Source organism: Triturus cristatus, chromosome 11 (assembly GCF_964204655.1).
Source record: "Triturus cristatus chromosome 11, aTriCri1.1, whole genome shotgun sequence".
Classification (NCBI taxonomy): Eukaryota; Metazoa; Chordata; class Amphibia; order Caudata; family Salamandridae; genus Triturus; species Triturus cristatus.
The window spans coordinates 146,540,510-146,567,705 of record NC_140594.1 but is presented as its reverse complement, the minus strand read 5'-3'; the positions used below and the strand labels follow the sequence as shown (position 1 = coordinate 146,567,705).

The window sequence follows — 27,196 nt, the reverse complement described above, 5'->3', positions numbered from 1 at the left end:
TGAAATAAACATTTTCAAAGAAGTCTGCGCTGTCTTCGAACCAGCCCTGAAACAAAGATCTAGAAAATAGGAGATGTACAACACAAGGCTCTCAACCACAGATCCCCGAGAGCTGAAAAATTCAGCTCTGACAATCTCTCATATCCGATATCTATGCAAGTCCAAAGACTAAAATTACCTAGGCTCATCTCTTCTTTAAACCAATGCGTTCATTACCAAGGGTTGGCACATTGTAGTACCTTAGAGAACCTCTCATTAAATGAAGGTGGCTATAGACTAGATGTTGCATGTGTCACAGCTGCCCTAGAAAACTCACCATACTTATCTACAATAATTGAACTTTCATGATCCGGGTTAATGAAAAAATCCACTGTCCTGCAAAGAGATCTACCTAAGTCTCAAATGTGCAAACAATATAAAACCAACTCTTGCTGAGCCCTCTACCCCCATACCTCTATACACCCATCAAGCATTACCATCAACCCCTCTGTTTAGCACCTGCCAGCATTCCTGTTTCCAGACACCCCACTTCCCTGCTCGTTTTTTACACCTATAGAATTCCAACTCCACCATCCCCACCTGATTTAATGCTATAACCTTCCAGAGCTCAAGAACTGACCTCGTTTTAGTGCCACTTTTGATCACAATCTACCTCGATCAGAATCTAGGCCTAATTAACACGTGTTCATTCTTGAGTTATTTCCATGATTCTCATGACTTCCTGACAGGATATGTCATTTAGTTTGTTTTACGGAGACTTGGTTCAGAGACAATGCAGTTACCATCTTTAATAGCCTTAATCAAGGCCATAAACGAATTCTGACAAAAATGAAGGGAGAATCGATGGGAGAGTAGATCTCGGTTATTATTATTCCTTACACCACTTTTTTTTGCAGAGTTTTATATAGCGCGAACTTGACCCTGAAACGGGTATCAGAGCGCCTTACATAGCACCAGTTACGTTACATTTGGACACACATTCATTTTTGTTAGGCACGGGGAGATTAAGTGCTTTTCCCAGAATCACAGAATGTTCAGTGTCCTTGCCGAGACTCGAACCCAGCTGCCCAGATTCGAGGTCGACCGCCCTAGCCGTTAGGCCAACTCCTCTCCCCTTCTTAGAGTGCATAGCAGCCAAATGTTATACCACCTTTTGTAAAACAACCCTACTTTTCTGGATATGCTCCTCAAACTCAATCGCCATTTACAATAAAGTCATGAACACTGGAGCCCTTACCTTGTGGGTCAGTAGCCCAGATGCCAAATCTGCTGCAGACCTTTTCAACAACAAGCAGGTCCACCGCTTCAAATGGCTAATGTGCATCCCATCACACTCATCATGGCACATGCTAGACCTCCTTTTTAGGTCTCGCCTAGGCAGCGCGCATGCGCTGCTCTAGGAGATGACTTATAGAAATTGGTCAGCTCTTTGTGCTTGTGCTGGCCTCCACCTTACAGGAGCGAGCAGCGGTGCGTGCGCTAATTGAAAACAGATGGCCTGTGCGCCGCTGCTCGCTCTCGTGGATGCCAACACAAGCACGATTGCTTGACTAGGCTTGTTTCTTTAACTTCAAGCTTCGTATCACCTCACTTTGACACTTGCAACATTCTGGGATTTGTTTACTCCGTTTATTTCTCCCTTCCCTGCCGAAAGTCACACTTTTATACAGTCTTTTATTATCAATATGTGACTAAGAAAACTGCGAGCACTATCGGCGAAACGCATTCATTTTCATGGAGTGCCCGTTTATTGCCTCGAGCGCTGTAAATCTGTCAGGCCTCCGCGAGCCTTTCACCTCGCTCTTCTCTCGCACAAGCTCTCAGCCTGACAGGGCTCCCCAGAGGCCTCGTCCTAATCTGTTTTCAATTAGTTGCAAAATGGGACTGAAATTTCCCACGTTAGGGCTGCTGTTTTCTTTGCACGAGTACATTTAAAAACAAATTATTGCTGTTGAATATTTAATTCTAGGCCTTGGATTTGGAGTAAGGAAGTGTTGGCTTTTTGATGTGCTTCTCAGTACTGCTGCACAGACGTATCTGAAAGAAACACGTTAGTTAGATTCCTCACCTTAGAATATCCCCAGGCGTCAGGCTGGATCCGGAAAGATTTTTGTAGCAATACCCCTTGCGCGTCGCTAGGCGTCGTCTGCGGCTCCGCGTCCGTTGTGCGCCGGAATGACGTCGTCGGAGTACTTAGACGCCGCCCTCGCGCGCTGACGTCAGTTCTTCTTTTTTCCGCGCCAGTAAGCGCCGATCCGGGAAGAGCTTACCCCTAGTCATTTTTTAACAACATTTTTTTACTCTTTTTGGTCACTCGACTCTGGTGCCGGTAGGATGCCTGGTTTTAAAGCCTGTGACGCCTGTCATCGCCTGATGTAGGTGACAGATCACCATCGGCGGTGCCTTTACTGCCTGGGGGCCGACCACGACGCGGAGTCGTGCCCCGACTGTCAGACATTAACATCGAAAGCTAGGCGGGAGCGGCCCCATAAGCTTCTCGAGCTTCGGCACTCGGCTCCGGCCGCTCTTGGTCCCGGTCCAGGAGGAGGTCCAAGGACCGATCGCGGAGCCACAGCCATCGCTCGTTGGGGTCTTCGGGTAAGTCGAAGCACTCCAAGAAGTCCAAGAGACGACCTCGCTCTTCGGACTCCCCTCGCCGGTCGCGTGACTCGGCCGTGGGTCAGGGTGGTCCCACCCCCGCGGCTCCGTCGGAGCCGTGTCCGTCCCCATACCCGCCGGTCCCTGGGACTGACGGGACTCCGGCGGAAGTCAGTGCCTTCCTCTCGGCCATGAGGGGCCTGGCTCCGCCGTCGACACCTGTAGGCGCGCCTTCGGGCCCCGCAGGTTCGACTGGGCGACCTCGTGTGCCGGCGGCTCCGGCGACGGCTCCGGCCCCGGCGACGGCTCCGGCCCCAACGCCGCAGGTCCCCGAGGGATCCAGGCCTGGATCTCGGTCGGCGCCGGTCGACCTCACGACACCACCTCCGCCGACACCGGTTCCACCTCCGACGCCATCCCCGGACGACGTCGTTCCCCAGTTTAGCCCCGGTCCGGGCCGCCCGGCGCCGCTGCCGATTGGTGAACGCTTCATCTACTGCCCGGCTCCGATCGTTCCTCCTGTTTATCGGGAATCGGATGCCGAGGGCGACTGGGAGGGGTATGATGACCCTCTGGCCGCTCAGGCCCAACTTCCTCAGGACTGGGCAGAGGAATTGGGGGATGCCAGCTGTCTGGATACCTCCCCAGACGCTGATTTCATCTCACCTGTGGCCTCGGAGGAGGGTGCAGCCTTCTCAGTGGTGCTGCGCAAGGCGGCCGAAGCCCTAGGGCTCGAGTTGCCTGTTGTGGCCGCGAGGACTAACATCCTCACTGAGGTCCTTCAACCGACAGCAAGCTCCACTGAGCCTCTGCTGCAGTTTAATGAGGCCCTCATTGACGTTCTGCAGGGCACTTGGTCCAAGCACTCGACAGTTCCTCCTGTGGACCGGAACGTTGCCCGGTGCCACCGCCCTGCTCCGGGCGACCCCAGATTCCTCTCCCAACACCCCACCCCCGAGAGTCTGGTTATCCAGGCCTCAACCTCCCAATCCTCCTTCCCGTCCGCTCCTCCGGATCGGGAATCCAAGAGGTTGGAGCAGTTTGGCAAGAAACTGTTCTCGTCCCTGAGTTTGGGACTGCGGTCTTTAAATACCGCTTGCCTGTTGGACCGTTATTCCCACTCTCTGTGGGATACAGTGGAGGACGTGCTGCCCTTGTGCCCGGTGGAGGCCCGGACACGACTCACTCAAGCCCTTGCTGACGGTCGAGATGCAGCATGGCCTGCCATACGGTGTAGACTTGACACCACGGACTCGCTGGGTCGGGCGATTTCCACCACGGTGGCGCTTCGGCGTCACGCCTGGCTGAGGTCCACGTCATTTTCGGGGGATGTCCAGAGTTCCCTCATGGACATGCCCTTTGATGGCACTCGCCTTTTTGGTGAGAAGGCGGACAGTGCCCTGGCTCGGTTCAAGGACTCCCGGGCCACGGGCAAGTCCTTGGGTCTTTCGGCCCGCGGCCGCAAACTTCCGCCTTTCGTCCCTTTCGTGGCCAAGGAAGGGGTGCCTCCTCACGTCCGCCCAGCCACCGGTCGCAGAACCAACCTGCACGCGGTCGCGGACGTGGATTCCGCCGAGGCGGTACTGGAGGTCAACGTGCCGGTCAGTCCACATTCACCCCGGCAGCATCCGCCTCAAAGCCCTCCTAGTTAGAGCTTTCAGGCCCATTCAACGCCAGTAGGCGGCAGAGTTCGCCGTCACCTGCTCCACTGGCGCTCCATCACGTCGGACAGGTGGGTGCTGCAAATCGTCCGAAGGGGCTACTCCCTCCCCTTCGAGACGACCCCTCAAGCCATGCCACCGCTGAACCACCGTATGTCGGGGGATCATTTGCATCTTCTACGAGAGGAAGGTTCGGCCCTCTTGGCCAAAGAGGCCGTCGAGCGCGTTCCTGGTCCAGAAGTAGGTCGTGGTGTTATTCCCACTACTTTCTGGTTCCCAAGAAGGGCAAAGGGGGCCTACGCCCGATCTTGGACCTCAGGAGCGTCAACGCCTTCCTCCGGAAGGACCGGTTCAAGATGCTCACTTTAGCTCAGGTTCTGGCTGCCCTAGACCCTCGAGACTGGATGGTAGCGTTGGACTTGCAGGACGCTTATTTCCACATCCCCGTCCTGCCGGCCCACCGGCGTTACCTGCGGTTCACGGTGGGTCAGGAGCACTTTCAGTTCACCGTGCTCCCCTTCGGCCTCACCAGTGCCCCTCGGGTGTTCACGAAAGTGATGGCGGTGGTCGCAGCTCATCTGCGCAGATCAGGGGTTCCAGTCTTCCCCTATCTCGACGACTGGCTGTTGAAGGCGGGCTCGCCCCAGCAAGTCGTCTCCCACCTCCAGACTACGGCCGACCTCCTGCACTCGCTGGGGTTCTCCATCAATGTGCCGAAGTCGCACCTGAGTCCCTCCCAGAAGCTCCTTTTCATCGGAGCGGTTCTCTATTCGGCGCAGTTCCGGGTCTATCCGCCGGAACAGCGGGTCCGGGACATTCAGGCCCTAATTTCCATCTTCCGGCCTCTGTCCTGGGTTTCGGTCAGGTTGGTGCTGCGGCTTCTGGGGCTGATGGCCTCCTGCATCCTGTTGGTACCTCACGCCAGGTGGCGGATGCGGGCTCTGCAGTGGGACCTGAAGTTTCAGTGGGCCCAACATCGAGGCAACCTGTCCGACCATGTCCTGATCTCGGAGGGCACTGCGAACCAGCTGCAGTGGTGGCTCATGAATCGCGATTGGGTCAGCGGCAGATCCCTCTCCCTATCCCAACCGGAGCATGTCTTAGTGACGGATGCGTCCCTCCTGGGATGGGGGGGCCATATGGGAGAGGCGGAGATCAGAGGACTCTGGTCACCGGCGGAGACTCGGCTCCATATCAACCTATTGGAGCTGAGGGCGATCCGACTTGCACTGAAAGCCTTCCTTCCCTCTGTCCGGGGAAGTGTCGTGCAGGTGTTTACGGACAACATCACCGCCATGTGGTATTGCAACAAACAGGGCGGGGTGGGGTCGTGGACCCTTTGTCAGGAGGCTCTGCGCCTCTGGACATGGCTGGAACACCAGAGCGTCACCCTAGTGGTTCAACATCTGGCGGGCTCTCTGAACGCCAGAGCAGACGAACTCAGCCGCCGGTGCATGATGGATCACGAATGGCGTCTGAACTCCGAAGTGGCGCAAGGTCTCTTTCGGCAGTGGGGAGAGCCTTGGTTAGATCTATTCGCCACCGAAGAGAACTCGCAATGTCAGCAGTTCTGCGCGTTGGAATTTCCAAGTCGGCACTCGCTCGGAGACGCTTTTCGTCGCGAGTGGAGTTGCGGTCTGTTGTACGCCTTTCCGCCTATACCACTTCTGCCCAGAGTGCTGAAGAAGATCAGGCGCGACCGGGCCCAAGTCATCTTGGTGTCTCCGGATTGGGCACGAAGGTACCGGTATCCCGAGCTACTCAGTATGTCCATCGATCCCCCGATACGACTGCCTCTTCAGGAGGACCTTCTGTCGCAGCAGCAGGGGACGGTCCTCCACCCGAACCGGTCCAGCCTCCACCTCCATGCGTGGAGATTGAGCGGCGACAGTTGATGCCATTTGACTTGCCTCCTAAAGTCTGTGATATCATTCTGGCAGCCAGGCGTCCCTCCACAAGGACGGTATACGCCTGCCGGTGGAACAAATTTGTGGCATGGTGCACAGCAAAGGCTGTGGATCCCCTTTCTGCCCCTCTTTCTGAGGTTCTCCTCTTTCTTCTTTCTTTGGCACAGCAGGGCTCTGCTCTGGGAACCTTGAAAGGTTATCTTGCTGCAATCTCTGCTTTCTTAAGGCTTCCTGATCAGCCTTCTCTTTTCAAGTCCCCTGTTGTCTCCCGTTTTCTCTAGGGCATTACTCATATGTTCCCTCCTGTTCCATTCGTAATGCCCCAGGGAGACTTGAACCTTGTTCTTACTTTTCTGATGTGCGCTCCCTTTGAGCCACTTCACAACTGTCCACTTCGTCTACTGACTCGGAAAACTGCCTTCCTGGTGGCTATCACCTCCGCTAGGCGGATGAGTGAGCTCCAGGCTCTGTCAGCTAAGCCTCCCTTCCTTTCGGTTCATCCGGATAAGGTTGTCCTCCGGACCCGTCCTACTTTCCTTCCTAAAGTCGTGACTCCCTTTCACATTGGGCAATCTGTCACGCTGCCCACCTTCTTTCCGCATCCGCATCCTTCAAAAGATGAAGAGAGGCTCCACCGTCTGGACCCAAAACATGCGCTGTCATTTTATTTGGCCCGCACAAACCAGTTCCGGGTGGACGACCAACTTTTTGTTGGATATGTGGGTGCGAAGAAGGGTAAAGCTGTGCACAAGCGGACCATCTCGCGATGGGTCGTGTTGTGTATTAAACTCTGCTATTCTTTAGCGAAAACGGTCCCGCCTGTTGGGCTGCGAGCCCATTCCTCCCGGGCCACAGCGGCGACAACTGCCCTGGGACGGGGAGTCCCCTTGCAGGACATCTGTCAGGCGGCGACGTGGGCTTCACTGCACACGTTCGCCAAGCACTATTGCCTGGACAGCCAAGTCCGGAGAGATGGCCACTTTGGCCGTTCTGTTCTCCAGGACTTTCTGGTGTGATCTTGGTGCGCAGGCCCACCTCCGGGGTTGGTATTGCTGGGGTATCTATTCTAAGGTGAGGAATCTAACTAATGTGTTTCTTTCAGATGAACAAGTTACTTACCTTCGGTAACGATGTAAGAAACATTAGTTAGTTAGATTCCTCACCGACCCTCCCATCCTCCCTGTTCTGCGAACCGACATCTAGGGTTAAGGTTCTCCCTTTCAGGGCCCTAGATTTTTTGGCACCAGTGTCGGTCTCTTTTATGGCTCAGCGTCCCTGGCGCGGAAAGCTATGTATAAGAACTGACGTCAGCGAGCGAGGGCGGCGTCTAAGTACTCCGACGTCATTCCGGCGCACGACGCCGACGACGGACGCGGAGCCGCAGAAGACGCCTAGCGACGCGCAAGGGGTATTGCTACAGAAATCTTTCCGGATCCAGCCTGACGCCTGGGGATATTCTAAGGTGAGGAATCTAACTAACTAATGTTTCTTACAGATACATCGTTACCGAAGGTAAGTAACTTGTTCATTAGCTCCAGAATGCCCTCGGAAAGGTGCGTCATACTCTGACACATTTTTGAATCCCGTCGTCCACCAATACTGCCCGTGTTAAAAAATGTATTTGCCTGTCTACCTTCATAAATGGTTAAGTGGCATTAAATACATTCACTGTTTTTTTTTTTTTTTCTTCAGGCTTCCCAATCAGTACTTGTACATGTCAAATTTAGTGAGTCAAGTAAGTCAGAACTGACATACTGACTTGTCTCAATGCATTTATATAGCGCACTGACTGTACCTTATTAGGGTCTCAAAGTACTGTCTTCCAGAATTTACTCCTCATATATCTGTAAAGAATGCCTCTATTCTGTGACCAGAGGAGACATTTGTTGAGGACCGAGGACCAGGAATGAGGACACACTGAATTCCACTGTGGCTGGTGAATTTGTGTTATTTTTATCCTCTGTCCGCTTTTTTATTTTTTTAGATTTTCTGTGTATTGTGCTTGCACTATTCATGGTGAACATATTGTATTCTACACCTTAAGGGGGTTGGGGTCCGTCTCCCTAAGCTAGGGACTTCTTTGTTTTCGTACCTTCAGCCATTGGCTTGCTGATATTGTCATTCACCCGTTGGTTTAGCCTGAGGAATATTTTGGCATCAGTGTTTTTCTATTGGCTGCATAGGTGTGCCTTTCGCTTCCATTAGAGTTCTTGAGCAACTAATTTACAGTCCACAAGCAGTACTGTAAAACTGGGGAGTGAGCATTGACAAAAGCGGAGTGCGGCACCTGCTTCAGGGACGCTGCGCTTTATATTTTAGCTTTCTTTTGCCCATTCCTTTGCTCTGATCGAGCGTGCACTTTACAGTGCCTCAGGACACAAGTTGGGACCGACTAAAGTGCTCCTGTAGCAGCACGTACTCTATGGTGCCCCGGGGGCAAAAGCAGGTATCCACTCTAGTGGCCTTTTTTTTCAGTGTGCATGCTGTATAGCAAGCAGCATGGAACATGAGGAAAATCTGCGCCTGGCTTTTTTCTGCAACCTTTTTAAAATGCTGCTCTCCTCTTTCGTAAGTAAATTGGGATGGAGAGCTACTACGCCGAAAGTCTTATGGTGTGGGGACTAGTTTTTGTTTCTTGTGGCTTTTCCCTTTGTTGTTGTTTCATCCTATTTGCTTGCAAGCCTGCTTCCGGTTGCAACGCTTAGACCTCTGTTATTTTTTTATATTATTTTGAAAAACATTGTTTTCAGGCTTGTTGGGTCAATTATATCAACTGACTCAGAACAATAACAGACTTCACCATGGCAAACATAGGCTCAGAACAATAACTCGGACTTCACCATGGTAACCCTAAGCTTAGCCGCTCTGATTTCTATCACATTAGCTTATTCTTCTCCCTCCTTTTTTTGCTGTCATACACTCACTCCTTCAGCTGATCTCTTTCCCACCTACACTTTGTCGGGCTTCTATAGCGCCTTCACCCTGCTCCAAGCCTTCGCAGCACTATATGTTGTCCCCTCCCCATAAGCACAATAATTATTTACCGCAATGCAACAGCAGGCTCCTAAGTAAATAAACAAGCATTAGCATTGCCATTAGGTCTCGCTTTTGGGACCTTATAAGTGTTTAGCCATGCAACAGTTGATGTTGTGGCACCAAGGATATTGTGCTGCATAACTAAATACTTATAAGGTCCCAAAAGTGAGACCTATTGGCTATGCCAATGCTTGTTTCCTATAACCACAGGCATGCTCAGACCACCCATTCCTGCTGTAGACCTCCTCAACAACAACATGCAGGTTCTCATCTTCAAACATGTGGTGTCTGGCCCCACACACTCATCAGGGCACAGACTATTACACCACACCCTGTTTTTCTCCCCTCCCAGTGCTGGCTGGACAAAGGGAGGTCTAATGCTGTTGTGAAACCCTACAACATGATATCTTTATGTGCTACCTGCATTTGGCACAGTTACCTTAACTATTACCGTACACTGATAAGACCCCAGCTCAGTTGTTATTGTGTACTCGTATGTTAATGGTTTCAACCGTAACACTGTTTGATCGATAAGCATAAACCTGTCTCCTATCCTGCACTTGCATTAAAAGCTGGATCAATAATACTGCATGATTAAATGATTGATACTCATAATACGGTTTCATTTTTCTGTAAACACGAAAATTAATTTAAAAAAAGGCACAGCCTATACCTAATTTACTCCAATAACCACACACATGCTCTGACCACTCGTTCCTTTCATGCACTTCTCAAATCTAACTTACAAACTAACGACTTGAATTAGAAACGATGCCCCCATTTCACACAAGACATTTTAGAAACATAAGTACTGAGGCATGCGTATCTATCTGTTGTACTGCCATAGTGTACCAATCTGCAACAATTGATCTTAGTACACTTTTGACAGTTTTTACCTTAATCTGTTATTGCCACCCTTGTTTCCATCAGACTCTGAATATCCAAGGATGCCCTCAAATCCAACAAGTGGTTCACAAGAGAACATCCTATTCTGAGGTGTACCAAAGAAACCTGGAAACAAAATATGGCGTTGAGCCTTGGACCAAAGAGGACCAACTGTTGCTGCTGGAGGCACCAGAAAGGCAACCATATCGCGATCAAAAGAGCCAGAACACCACGTTTCAATAAACACATTAATAAAGCACTCTTCAGTCCAAGGAATTCTTCTCGGGCTGTTGGAAACTAACCAGTCCTAGGGCCTTAAATAGCACCCAAGAAATGCCTCCAAAACTGCAGAGACCTCTTACTGTTGCATCTCAAAATCACCAAAGTCCATCGTCGGTACTACAGAGGTGTCCCACAATCTCATTCCACTTTCTCATCTACATTCAGCTTTCTCCTTATTCTACCCTTTGAACTCCACTGAGGTTCTAAACCTGGCTTTCAAGTGAAAATATTTAACACACTTAGTGACCCAAGTTTAGCAGCGTACCTCAACCAACCCCTCCTCCCACTTGCAGCAAACATAACTGATTTAATCAACGCCTCTCTCTTTTCAGGATCTGTTCCTAGGCTGCTGCAACATGCCATATTTATCACACGCCTCCTGAAACAAAATCATCTGCCGATCTAGATATACTGACCAGTTACTGGCCTATCTCCACTGTCCCTTTCCTCAGCACATGGAAAGGGAAATAATGTGCCTTCTGCAAAGGAATGCAAAATGTAACCATCTTCAACACAACCACCCATCTGGATTCTCACTTGGCAGGGCCAGCAAAACCACACTTTACAGTGTAACAGAATCGAAGAGATTCTGTTTCTGAATGAGGGTAAGGAAACCAAACTGCTTCTCCTTGACTTGTCTGTGGCCTAAAATACTATCTACAACATACTTCTGTAAAGTCATTGGATCTACTCATTCTTCACAGACCTCTGGTCAAGAACTCTTAATCAGACCAGTTTGAATTGTCCACACCCTCAGTGAAGTGTCGTTCCTCAAGAATCATAACCCTCAAGTGTGAAGTTTGGAATCCTTTTTGGCACTAGACTTCACTTTGCTACCCAAGTCAGTGGTAAGCTAAAGTTATTAAGATGCAGCTCACTCTTCTTGTGGCAAGACATTGTAAAAAGTAGCCAGTCCGAGGTTGGCTTAAGTGACACATGCACGTCTTATGTAAGCACAGATTACGCAATCGAACAGTTATGAACTGCAGTTTTATCATTGATTCTCTCACAAATGGAATAGTCAGTGTGATTTTGCAGACCTCACTGTAAATATGCAGGGTTGGCTCGGCAGTATAACTTGGAGGTGTTATTTAAATATGGGCGGGGGGGCTTTCTGTGGTCCTTTGCTAATTCTCCAAGAGGATGTGGGAAGTGAGGTAGGTCAAATAAGAATTTCTCCTGATTGAAGGAGGTGGAACAAAAGGTTTATTCATTGAAAATCATATGATCTACCCAAATTGCGGATGAGCTATCCTATCCTTCTTTTTTTTTTTTTTTAAACTAAGTAACTACTACTTGAAATATTTGAACTTCAAAGTTCCTTTACAGAACCTTGGCATCAGTTAGACTCTGTCCTGCGCAGCTGACCGATATTAGAGGCAGGGTAGTGGGAACATTGGTTTGAATCAATCAATCAGTCATTTGTTAAGCGCACTACATACCCGCGAGGGTCTGAAGGCGCTGGGAGGGGGAGGTGGGGCCGCTACTGATCGAACATCCAGGTCTTCAGTATCCTCCTGAAGGTCATCAGGTCTTGGGTCTGTCGTAGGCTCAGTGGGAGGGTGTTTCATGTCTTGGCGGCGAGGTGGGAGAAGGATCTCCCGCCGGTGGTTGTTTTTCGGATGCGCGGGACGATGGCGAGTGAGAGGTCGGCGGAGCGTAGCTGGCGGTTGGGGGTGTAGAAGGAGAGCCGTCTTTTGAGGTAGGCTGGGGCGGTCTTGTGGAGTGCCTTGCGTGCGTGGATGAGGAGCTTGAAGGATATCCTCTTGTTGACGGGGAGCAAGTGCAGGTTTCTTAGGTGGGGTGATGTGGCCGTGTCGTGGTACATCGAGGATCAGTCGTGCTGAGGCGTTTTGGTTGCGTTGTAGTCTGTTGATGAGCTTGGTCGGGGCTCCCGCGTAGAGGGTGTTTCCGTAGTCGAGTCTGCTGCTGACGATGGCCTGGGTGACTGGTTTCTTGTATCTTTTGGAATCAATCTGTAGATCTTGCGGAGCATGCGGAGGGTTTTGAAGCAGGAGGAGGAGACGGCATTGACTTGCGTTGAGTCGAGGATGATTCTCAGGTTGCGTGCGTGGTCGGTGGGGTAGGGGCTGCCCCCAGTGCCGTTGGCCACCAGGAGTTGTCCCAGGCTGACTGGTTGGAGCAGAGGATGAGGACCTCCGTTTTGTCCAAGTTCAGCTACAGACGGCTGATCTTCATCCAGTCGGCGACGGCCTTCATTCCTTCGTGGAGGTTGGCTTTGACGGTGATGGGGTCCTTGGTGAGGGAGAGGATCAGTTGAGTGTCGTCGGCATAGGAGATTATGTTGAGGTCGTGCTGTCAGGTGACATGTGCGAGCGGGGCCATGTACATTTTGAACAGTGTCGGGCTGAGGGAGGATCCCTGGGGTACGCCGCAGATGATCTCGGAGGCTTTGGAACGGAACGGGAGGAGGCGGATGCTCTGTGTTCTGCCGGAGAGGAAGGAGGTGGTCCATTACAGAGCCTTGTCTCGAATCCCTGCGGCGTGGAGGCGTGCGCATAGTGTGCGGTGGCAGACGGTGTTGAAGGTGGCGGAGAGGTCTAGGAGGATGAGTGCTGCGGTCTCTCCGTTGTCTAGCAGGGTCCTGATGTCGGTGGCGGCGATGAGGGCGGTCCGGGTGCTGTGGTTGCTGCGGAACCCAGACTGGGAAGGGTCCAGGATTCTGTTCTCTTCGAGATATCGGGTTAGCTGTCTGTTGAGACCTTGAGGCCCTACACACATGGATCTGTGACCGCATACTTCAGCATTGTAGGATCTTCATTGAAAGACATAAACGTTACAGTAATCCACTGCTGTGTTCAGGACCCCCCGAATGCTTCAACAATATAAGTCTTCCTCATATCCATGTTAGTAGAAAGGATGAAGAATCCAATATGTCCGTATGTTGCTAAGCAATGTCTGAAAGACTAATATAAGCAAGATTTTTTTAATCTTAGTATTTTGTAACTGAATTGTAGCACCTATGATAACATCTTTGCTATCTAAGTGATGAGGAAAGGTGTAGCCTGAGAGACTGGCATTGTAAGAGCGGAAAAAAGGTGCCTTGAAACCTTTATGGCTCTAGTAGCTTGCACTGCCCATGATACCTTCTACTGGCAGTTGCCCCACTGAGTCAGTTCTCTTGTTATAGCTTGTGTAACTGAGACCCCAGGAACACAGTGGGAGTTTTCACCTGTTTTCCCAAATTTTTCTTTCAGAAATTATGTGTTCGAGGCATGTGTGCTATAGATACACATGCGTGGCATACTCCTCGCATCTAGTGTTGGGTTTGGATGTTTGAAAGTTTTTTTTCTTCGAAGAAGTCTTTCCAGTCACGTGATAAGGTGACTCCTTCTTTCGGTGATAGTGCACATGGGCTCCGACTCCATTGTTAAATTGGTTTTTTTCCGCCATCGGGTTCGGATGTGTATTGCTGCGCTCCGGTTTGAAACCCGTTCTTCGGGTTCACCTCGGTGCGCAATCCACTCTACCCTCGATGGTATTGTTTCCGTACGTGTTTCCCTGTTTTCCACGTATCGAATCGCTCGACAAATTCTCCATTTCCGATCGAAAACCTCACTCGCTGCCGCCGGGCCTAGTCGCGTCAGTCTAGCCTTCTGCCAATGGAACAGACTGCATTCCAATCCTGTCCTCGATGTCACGTCTAATATCCTCTCACCCACCTACATCAAGTTTGTAACTTGTGCCTCTCTTCGAAGCACAAGGAGGAATACTGAGACGCTTGTAAGTCGTTTCAGTCCAAGAAGACTCTACGTGATCATCGGTCTCGATGGCAAGAGATGCAACGCCAAAGCATCCAACACACTCCGGATACCTTCGGGAAATAATCCGACCAAGAAGAGATTGAAGCGTCCGCCGCAGAAGAAGAGGCCCTCTCTGTTCCAGAGTGCGATTCCGAGCTAGAGATCGATCTGGAGTCTGAAAATGTGCCCCCGGGACAGGATGCAGTGAATACTGAAGGCCTCTTGCCCCCTAAATCCTCATCCAAAATATATACGGCTAAGGCACGACCTCTGCCTTCTGGCCAAGGTCGGCACCAAGACAATGTTTCTGACGCCCCTCCTCGGCACCAAAACAAACCGTCAAGCCTTCCGGCTCAGCACCGAGTCTACCGAAATTATCTGGTTCGGAGTCGAAACCTTAATTTCACAACACAAACATGATTTGGAGCTGAAACCCTCCACTTCGAAACACTAACATGCTTCGGAGCAAAAACATTACACTACCAAAGACAAGTCGATTTCCCCGCCTCAATCTAATGACAGTGTCCCCAAGCCTCCAGAACCAATTTTAGATGTTCTTAAGGCCAAATTGGATCCCAAACAGATTTTTCTTTTATATTAATCCTGATACTGAACATATTTTGGCTAAAACACCAACAAAACATAAGCTTCCTACAGAGGACACTGCTGATAAGATTCCCCTAAAGGAGGAGGATATGGCTACCAGTCCTGTTTATCTTGCCCCATAACCCTACCGCCTCCACCATCTTCTCCACAGTTAATAATTGAAAATCCCTTACACATAACACCTCAGGGATCTCCACATACAGATCCAGATGTGGATCATGGTGATGATGATACTCATTTGCCTGCTGACCCATGGAATGATTACACCATTGACCCTCCCATAGACAATGAGCCAGACCTTTATCCTGCAAAGCCATCACCACCAGATGATAATATGGCTTATCAACAGCTCATTGCTGGAGCAGCACAGTATCATGGGGTGCCCTTACATAAAGAGATATTAGAAGATGACTTTTTATTTGAAACACTCGAGTCCACACACAGGTCAAGCCAAACACTCCCTATGCTTAAAGGCATGAAGAGGCATGCGGATGATATCTTTAAAGACCCTGTCTGAATATAAACCCTCAAAGGCAAGGATTCTACAAATGGGACTTGCTGGGCATCTCGCAGGTGGGATAAGTATATTCAAGTAAGGTAATTATCCCCTTTATAGACCTACAAAAAACCGAGGCATTTCGATATATACAACTCAGACATGCCTTGATGGCAAGAATACCCAGAGAGGAAACCCTGTCAGATTCTTCACCCCTAGAAAATGGACTACTCGAGGAACACATCTCCGTAAAGGCAATCTCGCTGACTTAAAGAAGCTAGTAAATAACACCCCAGACACCTTGAAATGGCTGTGAGAAAACTGGGAGAGAGATGTTACTGATATACAGGAGGAGGAGTGGCCTGAGGCCCTAGCCTCCCCTAGAGAGGTAGCTATTGGGTCCCGGTGGTTCCAACTAATGCAGCTCAAAATATTAAACAGAGCTTATATCTCCTGCTCTACACTCTGTAAGATGGGGGCGGGTGAGCGGACCCACTGTGTCGCAGAGGTTGCGGTTAGGAGGGAACGTTTTTCCATACAATATGGTCCTGCCCTAAAATACAAGCCTAAAGATGTGCTTTAGATGCAGCTGACACCGCAGCTAGCGAGATCAATACAAGCATTCTACTCCGAAGGCATGCATGGCTTAGGATCTCAGGATTCAAGCCTGAAGTTCAACAGTCCATTTTGAATACCCCCTTTGACAAGGAGCACCTGTTTGGTCCTGTAGTCGACCAATCCTTAGAAAAGATGAAAAAGGACACCAAAGTGGCAAAATCCATGGGAGCGCTCCAGTCCCCATCCAATAGAGGCTCCTTTCGCCGCTCATTTTACAGAGCAGGGTCCAAAACAACATCCTCAGACCCAAATACTTCCTCTTACAAAGGCAACAATCAAATCTTTCCCTCTAGATGTTTCTATAGAAGAGGATATAGAGGAAACCATTCCAAAGGAAGGGGCAAAGGCGCCACACCGCGTAACACCCCTTCCCCTAGACTTGTTTCTCTTGCTTGTCGAGTACTCGACTTCTGGTGCAGTAGAGATGCCCGGGTTTAAGTCTTGTAGGGACTGCCGTCGGAACATGTTGGTGGCGGACCCGCATGACGTGTGTCTCTTCTGCTTGGGGCACGCCCATGACCCCGAGACGTGCCCCGATTGTCGGGCCATGGCGCCGAAAGCTTTGTGGGAACATCCCGAAAGTTGGAGGCCCGGCAATCGGTTTCGCGACGCACGAGGCCTGCTTCCGTGGGAGGCCGAGGGACAGGTCGCGGGGCCGACACCACCGTTCATCAGAATCGGGGACAGGTAAGTCAAATTCCAATAAAAAGTCGAAGAAGCGACTGGGTTCTGCCCCCGTGCCGCTGCCTTTGGCCCCTGCTACGCGAGCACGATACCCTGCGGCGCTGATTCGCCATCCCCTCCCCCACTGGCGCACCATCATTTCGGACAGGTGGGTTCTGCAGATAGTCCGAAGGGGCTACTCCCTCCCTTTCGAGACTACCCCTCCAGCCATGCCGCCTCAGTACCACCGCATGTGGGGGGATCACTTGGCGCTTCTCCAGCAGGAGGTTGCGGCCCTCTTGGCCAAGGGGGCCATCGAGCACGTTCTGATGCCAGAAGTAGGCCGTGGTTGTTACTCCCACTACTTCCTGGTTCCGAAGAAGGACAAGGGCCTGCGTCCTATATTAGACCTCCAGAACATCAATCGCTTCCTCTGGAAGGAGAAGTTCAAGATGCTCACGCTTGCTCAGGTCTTGTCTGCCCTAGACCCGCAAGACTGTATGGTAGCGTTAGACTTGCAGGATGCTTATTTTCATATCACCATCCTGCCGGCCCACCGGCGTTACCTGCGGTTCACGGTAGGCCACGAGTGTGATAAAGTGGCTCTGTATATACTGTTCCTTAATAGGTACAGGGTGTACAGAGTCCACAGTCCCCCAGGGTTTAACAGAGGTTAAAGTTAGATATAACCTTACTCTCTAAAGTGGTAGCTTGGTCGAGCAGTAAGGCAGTACCAGAGGACAGTGTAAAGCATTTGTTGTACACACTCAGTCAGCAAATGGTTCCACACACTCAATAACTGAACTCTAGGCCAATTGTTTGTATATAAAAAAATATATATGCTTGTTTTATTTTAGAACCAACACTTAGAAGAAATTTCACAGAAAAACAGTCAATGGTTTCCTATGGAAGAAAAATGAGTTAAAGGTAAGTATAGTTGTGGGTACTTTTCAGAGTCAGTGCTGGGCTCCAAGATCCAGCACTGGGAGCTCACCTAAGACCAGGTGAGTAAATTCGTTTTTGTCACTCGGCTGATTTTTGGTGAATATTTGAAGATTTGAAAAGTCCACACTTAGAAGAAATTTCAGGAAAAAGCCAGTCAATGTTACCCTATGAGGAAAATAGAGTTTGCGGTTTAAGGGTAAGTACTCGACTGGCAGAGTTGAGGTTCTGGGCACAGACTCGGGGGTCTCCCAGGGTCAGGTAGGTACAGTTGGTTCACACTCAGCGGCTCTAGGGCGGCCGGGTGCAGAGAGAGTTAGGCCCAATATTATCCTATGAGGGATAGGGGGGCCTTGTTTGGTGGCTGCTGTCTGGCAAGCCACGCGGCTGTGGGAGCTGGGCTCCTGGTCACTTACTCAGGGCAAGTGGGGAAGTAGGAAAGTGTAGAGTTTTCACTGCCAGGGCCACTCGGGCGGCTGGGTGCAGAGGGCTTTTGAGCCTTCGGGCGCTCAATTGATTTCAATGGGAAATCTCCGGTTTGGAAAAAGACTGCAGGCTCGGGGACGAGGACTCTTCAGGTGCCACCACCACTTCGAGAGGTAAGTTGGGTAGTTGGAGGATAGGTAGGTACCCCGGGATAGGTCACAAAGGGCCGTGGGGTGCCGGGTGTTTGGGTGCCTTTTGGTGTCGGAAAATCTTACCCTCTGCTGATCGCGGTTGGGGTGGCACTCTGTTCTGAGGCTGCAGGCTTCTTCAGGATTGTCGAGGGGGGTCCTTGGGTGCCGGACTCGGGGTTACAGTCACCGTGGGGTCGTCCTCGTGGGTTTAGTTCACTCCGGCACCGGCCAGGCTTGGCTGGTGCAGAGTGGGCTGGGATCACGGTTCCAGGCTGCTGCCAGGGGTGAAAGGTAGGTTCTGAGTAGAGCCTCTACTCATGGGAGTCCCAGGGGATCAGAGTTCAAAGGTAGCCAGGTCCTCCGGGGTTTCTGAGGTTGCTGGCCACAAGAAATGCCGGGTTTGGAGCAGGAGCAGGTTCGAGGTCGACAGGCTGATGGGGCTGGGGCCAAAGCAGTTGGTGTCTCCCTCTCCTTCGCAGCTGCAGGGCAGGTCTTCTTTTCTTCTCGCTCTTCTTGTAATTTCGGAATCTGGAATCTGGGGAAGGAAGGTTCAGAGTGCCCCTAAATACTAGATTTAGGGGCGTTACAGGTAGGTGAAGGGCAGGGACCAATGGGTCCCCATCCTGGGGTGGGTACACCCCCTATCCTGCCTCTCTCCTGTGGGTGGGGGGGGCAGTAGCCTAGTCCTGATAGGGTAGGGCTCCCCATCTTCTAGATGGCGAGAGCCCGGAGATGTGCTTCACCTCGCCTCCCCCACCTGAGGGGTGGGGTTGGCAGGCTGGCACATCCCCTGTCCTTATTTGGGGTTTCCGGCCAGAGCTTCCCGCCAGAGTGGGGGTTGCAGGGGCCTGGGGAAGCTCACAGAGGCGGCATGCCTTTGAAGCTTCCCCCTGCCCATCCTGGGGGAGGAGATTTAGCACCTCGCCCAGGATGTGCATTGTTGCAGGACCAGGAGAGCAGGGGCTCTCCTACCCAGGGGTCCAGCAACATGTCTGCTGGGAGGCAGCCTAGGCAGCCTCAGAGCAGACGTGGATTCGTAGGTTAGGTTTCAGGGGGCACCTCTAAGATGCCCTCTGGGGTGCTGGGTACATTAAATCCCACTCTGGCATCAGTGTGGGTTTAATGTGCTGAGAAGTTTGATACCAAACTTCCCAGTCTTTAGCGTTGCCATTATGGTGCTGTGGAGCTCGTGTTTGACGAGCTCTCAGCACCATGTACTCTTAAATGGCAGCACTGAACTTACAGGGCTCAGGAATTGACCTGGGCACTGTAGGGGCACAGGGCTCCTGCTCACGTGCCCACACTATTGGCATAGGGCACCCAGCTAGAGGGGTGACTGATGTATGCCATGGCAGTGTAGGTGATGGGCATGGCACACAGGGATGGGTGCCATGTCGACTTTGTTTTTGTCTTGCACCCAAACACTCAGCCTGCAAAGGCAGTGTGTGTGTGTAAGGGTACAGGGCCTCTAAGGGTGGCACAAGGTGTGCTGCAGCTCTTAGAGGTCTCCCTTGGTCACAAAGCCCTGGGTACTTAGGGTACCATTTACTAGGGCCTGACATGTGGCCAGGGTTTGCCAATTGGGGTTTGTTTTGTTTTAGGGAAGGAACATAGGCCCTGGGCACCTGATTGGCAGGAGTCCAGGGCACACTCAGTCAAAGTACATTCAGCAATTCAGCAAAAAGTGGGGGCATACCATGCCAGCGAGATGGCACTTTCTCACAACGAGCACTTTCAGTTCACCGTGCTCCCTTTCGGCCTTACCAGCGCCCCTCGGGTGTTCACGAAAGTGATGGCGGTGGTCGCAGCTCATCTACGCAGACCAGGGGTCTCAGTCTTCCCCTACCTGGACGACTGGCTGTTGAAGGCGGGCTCGCCCCAGGCAGTAGTCTCCCACCTCGAGACTACGACAGACCTCCTGCATTCGCTGGGGTTCTCCATCAACGTGCCGAAGTCGCATCTGATTCCCTCTCAGAAGCTCTTCTTCATCGGAGTGGTTCTGGACACGGCGCAATTTCTGGTTTATCCTCCCACACAGCGAGTCCGGGACATTCGGGCTATGATTCCAATCTTTCAGCCCTGGTCCTGGGTTTCGGTCAGGAAGACCCTGAGACTGCTGGGCCTCATGGCCTCCTGCATCCTGCTGATCAACCATGCCAGATGGCATATGTGGGCTCTGTAGTAGGACCTGAAGTTCCAATGGACGCAGCATCGGGGGAACCTGTCTGACTACATCCAGATCTCGGAGGGCACTGCACAAGACTTGCAGTGGTGGCTCACGGACCAGCGTTCAGTCAGCAGCAGATCCCATTCCCTTCCCCAACCAGAGCACACAGTGGTGACTGATGCGTCCCTCTTGGGATGGGGCGGCCACATGGGAGAGGCGGAGATCAGAGGCCTCTGGTCTCCGGTGGAGTCCAAGCTCCATATCAATCTTTTGTAGCTCAGGGCAATCCTACTTGCACTGAAAGCATTCCTTCCCTCTGTCAAGGGGAGGGTAGTGCATGTGTTCACAGACAACACCACCGCCGTGTGGTATTGCAACAAACAAGGCGGGGTGGGGTCGTGGACCATATGTCAGGAGGCTCTGTGCCTCTGGACATGGCTGGAACGTCAAGGCATTTCCTTGACGCTTCAACACCTGGCAGGTTCTTTGAACGCCAGGGCAGACGAACTTAGCCGTCAGTGCCTCATGGATCACGAATGGCGTCTTCACTCAGAAGTGGCACAAGGTCTCTTTCAACAGTGGGGAGAACCTTGGTTAGATCTATTCGCCACCGAAGAGAAAGCGCAATGTCAGCAGTTCTGCGCGTTGGAGTTTCCAAGGCGGAACTCGCTCGGAGTCGCTTTTTGTCGCGAGTGGAGTTCCGGTCTGTTGTACGCCTTTCCGCCTATACCACTTCTACCCAGAGTGCTGAAGAAAATCAGACATGACCGGGCCCAAGTCGTTCTTGTGGCACCGGACTGGGCTCGTAGAGTTTGGTATCCCGAGCTACTCAGTATGAGCGTGGATCCCCGATCCGACTGTCTCTTCGGGATGATCTTCTGTCGCAGCAACAGGGGACGTTCCTCCACCCGAACCTGTCCAGCCTCCACCTCCTTGCGTGGAGATTGAGCGGCGACAGTTGATTCCATATGACTTGCCTCCTGAAGTATGTAATGTGATTCTGGCAGCCAGGCGTCCCTCAACTAAAACTGTATACGCCTGTCGGTGGAACAAGTTTGTGGCATGGTGCACAGCAAAAGCTGTAGATCCCCTTTCTGCCCCTCTTTCTGAGGGCCTATTGTTCCTCCTTTCTTTGGCCCGGCAGAGCTCTGCTCAAAGCTGTAGATCCCCTTTCTGCCCCTCTTTCTGAGGGCCTATTGTTCCTCCTTTCTTTGGCCCGGCAGAGCTCTGCTCTGGGCACTATCGGGGCTACTTTTCTGCTCTTTCAGCCTTTCTCAGGCTCCCTGATCAGCCCTCTCTTTTCAAGTCCCCTGTTGTCAATAGATTTCACCAAAGGCGTTACTCACCTTTTCCCTCCTATTCCTTTTGTGATGCCTCAGTGGGAATTAAACCTGGTTCTCACATACTTAATGTGTGCTCCCTTTGAGCCTCTTTATAACTGTCCTTTGCGGTTATTGACTTTGAAAACTGTCTTCCTGGTGGCCATCACCTCCACTAGGCGTGTGAGTGAGCTCCAGGCTTTTTCAAGTAAACCTCCTTTCCTGGTGATTCATCTGGACAAGGTTCTGCTTCGAACACGTCCGTCCTTTCTGCCGAAAGTAGTCACTGCCTTTTATCTTGGGCAAACGGTCACTCTGCCCACTTTCTTTCCGCCTACGCACCCTTCAAGAGAGGCTCCACCGTCTGGACCCAAAACGTGCGCTTTCATTCTATCTCAACCGCACACAACAGTTCTGGGTGGATGACAAGCTCTTTGTTGGCTCCGTGGGCACCAAGAAAGCCGAGCTGTGCACAAGCGGACTATCTCCCGATGGGTTGTCTTGTGCATTAAAGCCTGTTACTCTCTAGCTAAAAAGAAACCTCCGGTAGGGCTACGCCCCCATTCTACCAGGGCAACAGCAGCTACTACAGCATTATACTGCAAGATATCTGTCAGGCAGCCACGTAGGCCTCGCTGCATACTTTCACTAAGCACTATTACCTTGACAGTCAAATCCGGAGAGACGGCTTCTTTGGCCGGTTGGTTCTCCATGACATTCTGGTGTGTGATTTCACTTCGCAGACCCACTACCGGGGTTGGTATTGCTTGGGTATGTATTCTAAGGTAAGGAATCTATCACTAACGTGTCTCTTCCAGATGCACAAGTTACTTACTTGTGTAACGATATATCTGTAAGAGACATTAGTTAGTGATGGATTCCTTACCGCCTGCCCATCCTCCCCGTTCTGCGAACTGTTCTTTAGGGTTCAGGTCATCCCTTTCAGTTCCCAAGTTCTATTGCACCAGTAGTCTGTCTCTGGCATGGCTCTGTGTTTCTGGCGCAGAAAGTCGTGTACAGAACTGACATCAGTGTGCGTGGGTGCGTCTAAGTAGGTCCGATGACGTCATCGCGGCGAATACGACGCCAGCGACGTACGCGGAGCCGCTTGACGACGCCTACCGACGGGCAGAGGTACTGCCGACAAACTTTCTGGATCCAGTCTGACGCCTGGGGATATTCTAAGGTAAGAAATCTATCACTAACTAATGTCTCTTACAGATATATCGTTACACAAGTAATTACCTTGTGCGTTAGACTGCAGGCACAGTTGCATACTCTCCCCCCGCCCCCCCCCCCCAGCTCATCAGAGGCTTCCGAGGGCCACACAGCATTTGCATCTCATCAGACAATGGTGTGCTGCACTTCCCCCTCCCGCTTCTTTAACGTAGCTGTCCTCATCATCTTATTTATCGTGAATCCACAGTTTGAGACCGTTGACGCTGCAGTTCGGGGCATTAAGTTAGAAGCGAGAAGTTCTGGGCGGGAGGTAAAGTACATTTGGCTCTAATTAACCAAAACCTTTAAAGTAACCATGTTGTTCTTGCTTACATTTCACATGCTTTAATTAATCTTGCATTACCTATGTTCTCTTATTTATGCAGCATATCACTGTTGTCTCCCCTCCCTTATAACCTATGTCCAGGTTCTCAAGTGCCACAAATTCTTGCAAATGGCAATAGCGCTATGCAAATATAATCACCCCACTGCAAATAAAAAGGCAAAAGTAAAAAACATTGTCATTTTCAACGCCAAAAACTCTAACCTTCACAAATGCGAGACCTATTGCATTGCAAATGCTTGTTTCTTATGGTAACTGTTCAACAGGTTCTTCCTCTTCTACAAGCAAGGCGATTTTATGTCCACACTAGACTTAAGGCGCATATTTTCACATTCTTGTTCATCAAGCTAATCGAAAATATGTCAGATTTGTGATAGCAGGCAAAGACTATCAGTTTATAGTACTTCCATTCGTAGTAACTACTGCTCCCAGGGTGTTTACAAAATGCCTAACAGTAGTAGCAGCCCATTTCAGAAGACAACAAATTCATGTCTTCCCGTACTTAGAAGACTGGCTCATCAAAGCCAACACACACCAAAAGTGTTTAGAAAACACTCAGGCCACAATACACCTACTACATCAATTGGGTTTCACGGTCAACATTCAAAAGTCTCACCTACAGTCTTCACAGATGCAATCTTATCAGGGAGCCACTCCCAACACTCACACAGCTCTAGCCTCCCCAATGCAGCCAGAATTTCCAGTATCCAACCTCTTATTGCTGCAGTTCCAAACCTTGCCATCCAGGGCTTTCATGCAGCTACTGGGAATTATGGTGTTGTGCTTTGTAATCGTACCTCATGCAAGACTACACATGCGTCCATTATAATAATGCTTAGCACGTCAGTGGAATTTGTCACAGGGTCAATTCACAGATCTAGTGTTGGTAGATAGCCTCATCCATCGCCCTTTGCAGTGGTGGAACCTACAAACTTTATCAAAAAGGTGGCCCTTCATCGACCCTGTTCCACAAGTCGTGCTAACAGCAGACTCATATCCAACGGGTTGGGCTGCACATCTCCATCATTAAACAATTCAAGATCTCTGGGACGACAAACACAAACGTCTCCACATCAACTATCTAGAACTTCTAGCAGTATTTCTAGCGCTGAAAGCTTCTCAGTCTCATCTCACAGGCAAAGTTGCACTAGTCCACACAGACAAAATGACAGCGATGTACTATGTACAAAAACAAGAGGGGACACACTTTCTCCAACTGTCACGCCTGTCTCAAATAATTTGGAAATGGGCAATCCATCACAAGATTCACCTTCTGGCAGAAGACCACCCGGGAGTGAATAATCAAATTGCCGACCTCCTCAGCAGAAGGAGACTGCCAATACACGAGTGGGAACTTCATCCCCAAGTTCTCCTTCCATACTTTCAACAATGGGGATACCCACAAATAGATCTGTTTGCCACAGTAGGCAACGCACAATGCCCAAACCTCGCCTCCAGGTTCCAATCAATCAATCTGGGTGTTTATAAAGCTCGCTACTCACCAGTGAGGGTCTCAAGGCGCTGGGGGGGTGGAGGATGCAGCTCTGGTTCAGTCGAAGAGCCAGGTCTTGAGGTTCTTCCTGAAGGTGTGGAGGGTGGGGGAGCGCCTGATGTTCACTGGGAGCTCGTTCCAGGCTTTGGCTGTGACGTAGGAGAAAGCTCTTCCTCCTGCTCTGGTTCTGCGGATGCGGGGGTCTCTGCGAGGTCTAGGTCTGCAGAGCGAAGGTTCCTCTTGGGTGCGTGGAAGGAGACTTTCTCATTGAGGTATTTCAGTCCGATGTTGTGGAGGGATTTGTAGGCATGGGTGAGCAGTTTGAAGGTCACTCTCTTCTCGACGGGGAGCCAGTGGAGGTTACGTAGGTGTTGGGTTATGTGTTCGTGCCGTGGGGTTCCGAGGAAGAGTCTGGCTGCGGCGTGCTGGATGGTCTGTATCCTGTGTAAGAGAGTTCTGTTGATTCCGGCGTAGAGGGCGTTGCCATAGTCCAATTTGCTGGTTATGAGTGGGTGGGTGACGGTTTTTCTGCATTCTGGGGGTATTCATTTGAAGGTCTTGCGGAGGATACGAAAGCAGTTGAAGCTGGTGGAGACGATGGAGTTGATGTGGCGGGTTATGGTGAGGGAGGAGTCTAGGATGATGCTGAGGTTCCATGCGTGGTCTCTCGGGGTGGGCGGACTCCCGAGGTGTTGTCCCAGGCGGAGGTGGAGGGTCCGAGGATGAGGACCTCGGTCTTCTTCGAGTTGAGCTTCAGGCAGCTGCTTTTCATCCAGGCGACTGCGTCTCTCATTCCTTACTGGAAACAGAGTCTGGTGTCTTCGGGGTTCTTCGTGAGGGAGAGGATGAGCTGGGTGTCGTCGGCGTAAGATAATATGCTGAGCCCGTGTTGTCTGACGATGGCAGCGAGGGGGGCCATGTAGATATTGAAGAGCGTGGGGCTGAGCGATGATCCATGGGGATCTCCGCAGTTGATCTGTGTGAGTTCGGAGAGAAAAGGATGGAGTCTGATCCTCTGGGTTCTGCTGGAGAGAAAGGATCGGATCCAGGAGAGTGTGGTTCCTAGTATCCCTGCGTCGTGGAGTCTGGCTTCGAGGGTGCGATGTGAGACTGTGTCGAAAGTTGCGGAGACGTCAAGTAGGATGAGGGCTGCCTGTGCCCCTGGTCTAGTAGCATGCGGATGTCGTCGGTGGCAGCGGGGAGGGCGGTCTCAGTGCTGTGGTTGCTGCGGAATCCGGACTGGGAGGCGTCTAGGATGGAGTTTCCTTCAATGAAGGCAGTCAGCTGGGTGTTTACGAGTCTCGAAGGGGAGGCGAGAGATGGTCCGGTAGTTTTTCAGGCCTGTCGGGTTGGCCGTGGGCTTCTTGAGGAGAGGTTTGAACTCCGCCCGCTTCCAGTCGTCGGGGAAGATGCGTTGATGGTGCGTCCTAGTCCGGGCACGATGGCGGCGGCCCTGTGGTAGATGTGCAATGGGCAGGGGTCTGTGGGGGCTCCTGAGTGGGTGTTCTTCATGGTCACGGTGGGTGGTTCGACGGTGGCAGGATTCCAGGTGGTGATGATCGGCTCTTTGTCGGTGGTGTTGGAGCGTGGGGTGGTGTCCGGTGTCTGTTCGCTGAAATTGTCGTAGAGGGCCTTGATTTTCAGATGGAAGTAGGAGCTGAGCTTGTTGCAGAGTTCCTGGGACGGTGTGATGTCCGTGGCTTCGCTGGGGGGTTTCGTGAATTGCTGTATGACGTTTAAGAGTTCTTTAGCGTTGGTGTGGATTTTGTTCTTGATGAAAGTCCGCTTGGTGTCTCTTAAACTCTGGTGGTATTCTTTCAGGGCGTTCTGGTAGCTGTTCAGTTCTTCCGTGGTTTTCCTGTTACGCCAGGTTTTCTCGAGGCGCCTGCAGGAGCGCCTGGCTGCTTGGAGATCGGTGGTGAACCAAGCTGCTTTCAGGAAGCTTTGTTTGCCGGGGTGGCGGAGGGGTGCGAGCTTGTCGGCGCAGCTGGTAATCCAGCGATGAAGTTCTTGGGCTGCGGAGTTGGCGTCGGTCGTGGCTCATGGTGGGTCTAGGAGGAGGGTGGCGTTGAGGTGCTTCTCTGTGATCTTGCTCCAGTTCCTTCGAGGTGGGGGGGGGTTTGGGTCCTGTGAATGTGTTGAAGGTGAAGTGTACGCATTGGTGGTCCGTCCAGGGGGCTGCGTGGTATGGCTAAAATGGATGTTTGTCCCTTCTGCGAAGATGCGGTCGAGGGTGTATCCAGCTCTGTGCATGGGGGTGGTGACGAGCTGCTTCAGTCCTGGTCGCTGCGGTTGTCGAGGTGGAAATTGAGGTCTGCGAGTAGAATGTAGTCCATGGAAGCGATGGCATGAGGTGAACGAGGTCGGCGATGGTGGTTGCGGTCTGGGTGTGTGGTCCGGGAGGTCTGTAGGCGAGGGTGCCCCGTAGCGTGGTCCTATGGTTGGTCTGGATCTTGAAGTGGAGGTGTTCTGTGTTGGAATGGGGGTCGCTCGTGTTGGAGGTGGAGAGTCAAAGGGAGGTCTTGTGAGCGATGGAGAGTGCTCCTCCTCGGCGGTGGGGGCGGTCCCTTCTCTGGATCTTG

At 51.4% G+C, this 27,196-nt stretch overlaps 1 protein-coding gene across 1 annotated transcript in view; it reads left to right on the top strand.

Moving 5' to 3' along the window:
* ATP6V0A2 (ATPase H+ transporting V0 subunit a2) overlaps positions 1–27,196 on the top strand; it is a 417,607-nt gene that overhangs the window by 253,930 nt on the left and 136,481 nt on the right. The gene's annotated exons all lie outside the window — the stretch shown is intronic.